This window comes from Epinephelus moara, chromosome 24 (assembly GCF_006386435.1).
Source record: "Epinephelus moara isolate mb chromosome 24, YSFRI_EMoa_1.0, whole genome shotgun sequence".
NCBI lineage: Eukaryota > Metazoa > Chordata > Actinopteri > Perciformes > Serranidae > Epinephelus > Epinephelus moara.
In genome coordinates, this window is record NC_065529.1 from 50,064,816 (window position 1) to 50,073,024 (window position 8,209).

Sequence of the window (8,209 nt, forward strand, 5' to 3'; positions counted from 1 at the left end):
TAATTGGTCTTTGAAAAGTTGTGCAAAAATTTTGTCCATGAAAATGTGTGCGAATCCTGTTATCATTTTATTTTGACCGTTATTTAAAGTTATTTGTCGTCTCCTACCGTCGTATCTTGCTTGAACTACGTTGCACTGCCTCCAAGATCTCTGCTCTGTTTTATCTGTGTCCGTAAGCTTTCAGTAAACGTGCACAAATATGGACAAAATGAATCCATAGTACAGACAGAAGGATCCGTCTGTCTCTGTCTCCATATCCAACAACCACAAATGAGCCCTTGGACAGCATGCTGGCATCACAGAAGCAAAAGAGACATGCACGTGTGACATGTAACACAACAGTGTTGGCCTCTAGTGTGACATATGACATATGCGCCAGCAGCGCTTTATAAATAATAACAATGGCTTTAACGTGGCAACAACAATCATTTACCGTCCCTGTTATATGGCAGCTGATCTCGTCCTTTGCTTGGAGGGTAAGGAGCTCCTGGACATCATTGTTTTCACTATTTGCGGATGTTTTCTGCTGCTGTTCTTCTTTGAGTTAGCTGCTAACTGCTATCAGCTACATTTTTAATCTCCCACAGTGGCACCCATGACACCCATGATCCCATCTTGCTGGCTCTCCCTTAGACAGAAGTTGTTTTGGTGCTGTTATCTCCTCCAATGTCAACTTAAAGATGGGATAACTCTGTCACCCCCATTCTGCGATTGTACCTTCATACAGAAAAGCAACACGGAATAACTGCGTGAAATTCCCGCCTTGAACAGGATGTGTAATAGGGGCTATTGGTTGTTTATCAATTCCAAGATCACATATTACCTCAGTGGCGATGGAAGAAGTGCTCATATCTTTTACTTCAGTAAAACCAGCAACACAACAGTGTAGAAATACACAGGTACATGTGAAAATCCGGCATTTACAACTATTCAGAACTGCTATTTTAGAGTAATATACATCATATTGTTGGATTATAATTCCTGATGCATTAATGTGTGTATGACTTAAATGTTGTAGCTGGTAAAAGTGGATCTCATTTCAAGTACGTTATATACTGCAGGGTATTTTAACCTGTAAAAGTACATCAAAATGTATCATCATGTTTTTTAATTAACAATCTGAATCTGAAAACGTTTTAAATAAATGTAGTGCCTTAAAAAGTGCAATACTTCCCTCTGAGACGCAGTGGAGTAGAAGTATAAAGAAGCATATAATGGACATACTCAAGTAAAGTACAAGTACTTGAAAACTGTACTGTGGCACAGCACTTGTGTAAATGTACTTAGTTATTTTCCACCACTGCACCTCAGTGTTGTGGTGCTTGAGAGTCGAGGCCACACTGTGACTTTCCCAGCCCTTTGACGACATTCCAGGTGTCAGATTTCCTCCATTGTCCCTCGTGCTCAGGACTCACCTGTGTCCTTTTGTCTGCTGTTCACTGTCATGGACACAAAGGAAGGACAGGAGACGAACTGCAGCCGAAGCACGGACGTGATGAGAGAAGAAACGGTACAGAAACTGTAACATGGGATAAACTGCAGAAAGTTTCAGGGAGATTTACAAAGTTTGGAGGGTGTTGAGTTCAAGTTATAGAAGCAGTTTTAGATACAAACAGCATGAGACCTTCCAGTTTGATGAGAAAGACAATAAATCCCGGCCAGCTTCACGGTCACTGACCTTTGACCTCTCTGCAAGAGAAGAGAATTTCCCCTAAAAAGGATATGAAACCAACAACAAAAACATGCTTTTGACAAAAGAAACACCTCCTGTGAAAAGATATCTGTCAATTATTAGAGGAAGACCTGCGGGTCACGCACAGAAAATATTTTGATAAGACTTTTATAGATAAGATATAACTTTAAAGCAGAGATTGAAATACGTACGGTTAGTGAACAAAAGCTCTGATTTTTCTCTGTGTGTGTGTGTGTGTGTGTGTGTGTGTGTGTGTGTGTGTGTGTTGTTGACGTTCATACAGAGCCAACAGACATGTTGTTGCCTGTCGGCCTCTGTGCTGCAGGGAAAAACACACTCACAGGTGACGGCAAACACTAACGAATACAGCACACACACAAATTCCAGTACAAACAACTTCATACGTCGTCTTTTACCCCCATGTCTCACACACACACACTCACACACACACACACACACACACACACACATACGCAGGTTGACTCGCACTGTTCTGAGGGACAGACAGGGAAAACTCGACAGTGTACTTGTTTGTTAAGTCTCTGTGGAGCCAAAAACAAACACAAACTGGGGTTAAAGTGCAATTTAGAAATGATTTCTTTATTCTCTTTCACTGCCTCAACACTGTGGATCACAGAGTCATGACTGCGAGGCTCAGACAGTGGGCGGGTGTCTCTGGGAATAGGAGGACTGGTTTGCCTCCTATCTTTCAGATAGGAGTTTCTCTGTGTCTCTTTGTCCTTTCAGGTCTGATGCTGCTGCTCTATCCTGCGGTGCACCTCAGGGCTCCATCTTAGGTCCTCTACTTTTTACTATATATATGCTTCCACTTGGTCACAATTAGCAATGTCAGAGGTTTATCCTATCACGACATTCAGCTGTATGTCTCCTTTAAGCCTGATTACGATGACAAACTCTCTTGCACAACTGTTAGATAGCCATTAGACTTTTCCAACAACTTTTTACAGCTAAACATGGACAAGACGGAGGTTCTGATAATTGTTTCAGACATTGTAGCTTCGGAGGTTGCCCAGAGTATTTGGTCCCTCTCCTCAGTTTACAGGCAAAATAGGAAATCTTGCTGACTCGTATTTGTTTTTTTTGTTTTTTTACAGTTAATGTAACGGGTTAGTACTCTTGCATTGTGAAGATTAAATAATGACCGACTCTCCAACACCGTTCGGCTTGGAGCCATGTTTATTTCGGCACTGGTGAATATAAAACAAGAAAATCTGCCTCCACAGCTAGCTCTCATTAACAGTGTAGCTCAACATGCACTGAAACAATATTAAACAAAACGAATAAATAATCAAACACCCATACCACCTGGATTAGCTGCGGCTAACGGCTAAAAAGCTAATAAAGTTACCATCACAGTAACCTGCACAGCTACTTGCTCCAAATATATCTTCAGTTTTCGTAAGGTGAACCTGTTACAGTCCTGCTCTGTGTCCAGGGGCCCTTATATTTTTTGTTAAAGACTATCTGACGTATATCTTTACGTGATATTAGTATCTGTCTTTGTTTTCACGTTTCATTATTGTGAGGATGTTTTTTTGTTTTGTTTTGCTTTGCTTTGCTTTGTTGCATTTATTCAGTTCGTCATTTTCCTGTTTTATGTTGTTAAATTCTCTTTATGTGTCATGTCTGGTTTCATTTCTTTCCTTTGTGTGTTTTCCCTCCAGTCTTGATTGTCCGCCCCGCCCTGATAAGTTTCAGGTGTCCCTCACTAGCTGTGCAGTCACCTCACCTCCTGCTCACCTGTTTGCACTTCCCAATCAGTCACTCCCTATTTATAGCGTCCCAGTTCTGTTGGTCTGTGACAGTTTGTTGTCTGTGTTTCCTCCAGTTTTGTGTTTGAGCCGGTTCTTCTTTGTGATGTGTTTTTTTTCCCACAGTTTAGTTCTGGGTGTGTTTTAGATTTTCTTCTGCCTGTTGCCTGTTGTGCCATTACCTGTAGCTCTCTCGGGTTATCAACATATTTGACAATAAATATTTGCACGTTTCCTGCCTGTGTCATCATCAGTCAGAACTGCACTTGGGTCCAAACCTACTTCGTTGAAACTTCTGACATAACCAGGTTATTTTAGGGTTAAAGAGACACTGTGCATCTACACATAGATGAAAGGCTCGTACTCGTGACAGCACAAGATGTAAACTTTAGTAGCGTCCTCTGCAGCTGAGCTGTAACGTTATTTAGCTCAGTGGTGCCGGGTGAGCTCGCAGTAGATGCACCTTCTACGTGGTGAGTCGGTTGGCGGGTAAAATTCAGTAGAAAGGAAATAGTTCCCACATGAAACGGTCCCGGTGGTTTATCTTAAGGAACTGGGTCATAATTTCTGGAAAGACACATTGTTGTTGAGTTATTCAAATGATTTTTTTATTCAGAGCTTTGAGCACCACAGGCCGAGCACCATCTAGTTCAGTTATGTTGGAGAGAAGTCAGACATCTCTGCCGCCATGGATCACTGAGCAGGCTTACCATGTGCAGCCCCATCGCCCACCCCCTGATGTGTTCAAAAGCACACAACTCAAAATGACCTCAAAGAGACACAAATCAACCACAAGGAGACCCAAAATAACAACAATCAGATACAAGATGACTAATCAGACACACAAAATGACCATTTTAGTTAAGCGTGTTAGCATGCTAACAGACGGAAAGTGAAAAACAGAGACACACAAAATAACAACACACAGATACAAAATGAAGCCAAAGACACACAAAATGAACAAAAGATAGAAATGAACATCGAAGAGACACAAAACAACCACAAGGAGACACAAAATGACCATTTGGGTTAAGGGTGTTAGCATGCTAACAGACGGAAAGTGAAAGCCAGAGAAGTCATTGAGATATGTCATGTGGGAGCTATGAAACACTGCACAGAGTTTTGTTTCAATCCGTATCGTAGATGTTTTGATATTTCACTGCATGAGAGAAAACTTTGACCAGCAGGTGGTGATGCAGGAACAGTCATGGGATCATTTAGGTCTTTCGGATTCATCCTCTGGGGACCACAATCTGACCACAGTTCATCCAGTAGGTGTTGAGATATTTCAGTGTGGACCAAAGTGGTGGACAGAGCACCAGCACCTCCCTGCAGCCACAGCACCAGCATGAACATGTACTGTGTATGTTTGGTATTTTGGACTTAACAACATATACAGTCATCACACATTCTTTTCTTATCTCGGTTTGTTTTGAGGATCTTTGGCTGACAGTACACACATGTGCTCACACACACACACCTTCACACACACTATCCTGTGTGAGTCTTTTGGAGCATTTATGGGAATTTCCCAAAACGTGTTGCACCAGGCAGAATGTTTTTTTTTCTTTCATTCTGTGAGCTCATCCATCACTTCTCTTTTATCCACTGAGCATCTCAGAGAACATTTCAACATCTCTCTGTGTCTTTATCTGCCTCTATCTCTGCTGCTCTCTGCTTTTATAAAGAATGAAACACAATCTGTCATGAGCGCTCATTTCAGCCTGAGGCTCTGGATTCAAACAGAACAGTCGTAAATTATAAAAACAAATTGCATCAGAGGTACTTTTTTTGGACTTCTTTTTTTCTAAGCAGTACAGGCAATTAATTTTAAAGGAATCGCCGCAATGAAAGGATTCACTCTCAAATCTTTTATGTCGAGTTTAACTTGGGTGAACTGCAATCTTGAAACCCATCAGCTGTCAGTCCACGATTTCGCATCTCAGGGCAACGGACATATTTTGGGGGGGTCCAGTGTAGCCAGCGGATATCAAGATAACGGTCCGCTGGAGGGGCCCCAACAGACTCTAGAACCGCCACTGATAACGTGGCTATCTGGACCAAGACTTCCTCTTTCACGTGCTGGTCACCATTTACAATCTGATTAGTGATTTCAGGAACGAGAATGGAGTTGAAGTTGAGAGACGTCTTTGACCTTATTGTTTCACAAGTAGCCAGCTAGGAGAGCCAATGAAAAGCTAAATCATCATCAGACCATAGCTGATGGGTTCTCAGATTGCATTTTGGCCAGCATGCTCTCCACACAGACTGTTTACCTGCCGCTCAAACGTGATTGGTCAATACTATCTGGACTATGAATGGAAGCCAGAATACTTCGCATAACAAAACCTTGTAACATTGCCAACAGATTCTACATACAGATATCTGTTTATGGAGATTGGGTGAACTGTAATACGCAAATTTGCGCTGTTAGTGCCCCGACACACCACGCCGACGGTGGGCCAATAGTGGGATGTTAGTGAGTGTCCGTCACCCTAGTTTTTGCGTTGTGTCCTGCACTGTCGGCACTAGTCGACCCTTGTCAGCCTTCAGAAGAAGAAGCAGCACCCCCAAGCAGTTGGGAGTTAAGTGCCTTGCTCAAGGGCACCTTGGCAGTGCCCAGGAGGCCGACTGGCCCCTCTCCAGTCACCCGTCCACGCTCTACACTTGATCCAAACGGAAACTTGACCAGGTGACCCAAGCCAAGTCCCCATGGACTGAGCTACTGACCTCTAATCGGCAGCCCAGCTCAGTGCTCAGGAGGAGAAACGGAAGTGAGCGCCGTGAGGTGCAACTTTTTGGCTGAGACACAGGAGACCTGAGGTGATGCAACAGTCTGCTTTCGTCATGACTAGTTCCTCAGGGAATGTCCAGCTGGGAGCGCTTGAGAGCACTTTGCAGGCACAGCTTCTTTTTTTTTTCAGTTGAGATGCGTCTGGTTGCTAAGAAATGTAATATCTGTTGAGGAAAAAATGTCAGCACAAGGTGTCCGCTCTGTATGAAGGGAGAGGACGGACCCGCCGGTCTGTGTGGGTTCATGACAGGAAACGTTCAATAAATACATTAGGTTCAAATATTGCCTCTTTATTGTTTTTTGTGGAATCTGTTCTTCCTCCATTGTGATTGAACGGCTGTGTAATACGTGACAGTGACGAGTGCAGCGTTTCACCCAAGCATTTTTCAGCTCTCAGTGCCCAAAAACGCCAAACGTGCCACAGTCAGTGCAAAAGAGAAGCCCAATGCATCGTCAAGCTGCTGGTGTGTGTAGTGTAAATACACATTGTTCCCATTGCAGAGGATTTAAAAAATACACTGGCTTTAGGAAAGCACTTAAGTGGACACAGCCCCTTGACCAATAACAAACTGTCCTGACAGTGCGGACCACGAGAAGCTACAGCATCTGATCAGCTACGTTGCATCATTTCCTCTGTTGAGGAAAAGATGAATGGTTTCCAAAGAGTTTAAAACTTAAACCACCATCTGTGTGTCACACTTCGTCTACAGGCCACATTTGCTTTATTCAAACAAATTTAGATGTCAGAGTATCTTTACAGTCGGTGTTTATGTGACACAAACAGCTGATGTACCAGTTGTGCAGTGGTTGTGGTGACGGCTCAGACACTGACTGATCTCAAACTCAAATCTGTTCTGTTATTTTCCACCATCTGTCTCCATTTCCCTCTCGTCTCTGTGTGTTTATGATGTGGGGTCGTACAGCTTCAGGAACATTTTCACTTATCTCAAAATACTTTCAACGCGCGTAGACGTGTCCTTGCCTCAGCTCGCACCACTAAAGAGCACATATATCCAAGTCTGTTCGTGTCCACCTCGAAAATTTGCATCCCGTTCATTTTACACACACCTTCAGCCCCTCGTTTCTTTTTTTCTCTCCCTGACGTCTGCGGCACAACTGGAGGCTCCTTCAGACATGATCAGACATGTTGGACGTTCAGCCAGCTCTTCAAAGTGAAAACCATTTTGACCTCAGTGACAAAAATGTCATCTGAAAATCCCCACCATGCATCAGTTTGACTTTTTCCCTCTGATGATTTGCATCTGGAGGAAGGTCGTCCTTCTTCCTGCTGCTCTGATTTGAATGTGAGGAGGAAGTAAGAGAAGCAGGTGTCAGCTGACTTACAGCAAATTTTCTGTTCTGTCCCAACCACATTTCTCTAAACAGGAAACTCTGTTGTTATCACATATCGTCACTGTTTTTCATAACTGATGTGCGTCCAAATTTGCATCTGCTTGTCCACTCCACTGAGTGACATTAAACGTTTGGTGTTTCTATTTTTAACTCTTCCTCATCTGTAGAGGTGAAACAGACTTTCACCTGAAACTGGGACACAGTGAAGCTTCAAACTGACTCTGCAGCAGATGTTTGTTGTAATGAGCAACTTTAACACATTTATTTTTCATTTGTTTCCTTTAGATCAGCACACTGTCAGTTTGAAGTTCATGTATCAGTTAGATGAGTAGCAATATGTCAGAGTAATACATAAAGAGTTTGGAGGGTTGATGCTAGCCTGGCGTTGCCACGGAGGGCTCTAGTTTCCCGGCACGGCGCGGCGCGGCGCGGCGCAGGGTAGCGAACCCCGCGCAGAGCTAGTTTCGAGCAGCGCAACCCGAGGCGCGCTCAGTTTGGTAGTTTGGCAGACCGAGGTGCGCTGAGATGGGTGTGGCGGCGCAGCAGGGGGAGGTGTCGACAGATCCAGCTTGGCGCAGGGACAGTTTCGTGCCAAAA

At 43.5% G+C, this 8,209-nt stretch overlaps 1 protein-coding gene across 1 annotated transcript in view; it reads right to left on the reverse strand.

Moving 5' to 3' along the window:
• The window catches only part of pcbp4 (poly(rC) binding protein 4), a 536,281-nt gene that overhangs the window by 211,683 nt on the left and 316,389 nt on the right, over positions 1-8,209 (reverse strand). The window lies entirely within an intron of this gene.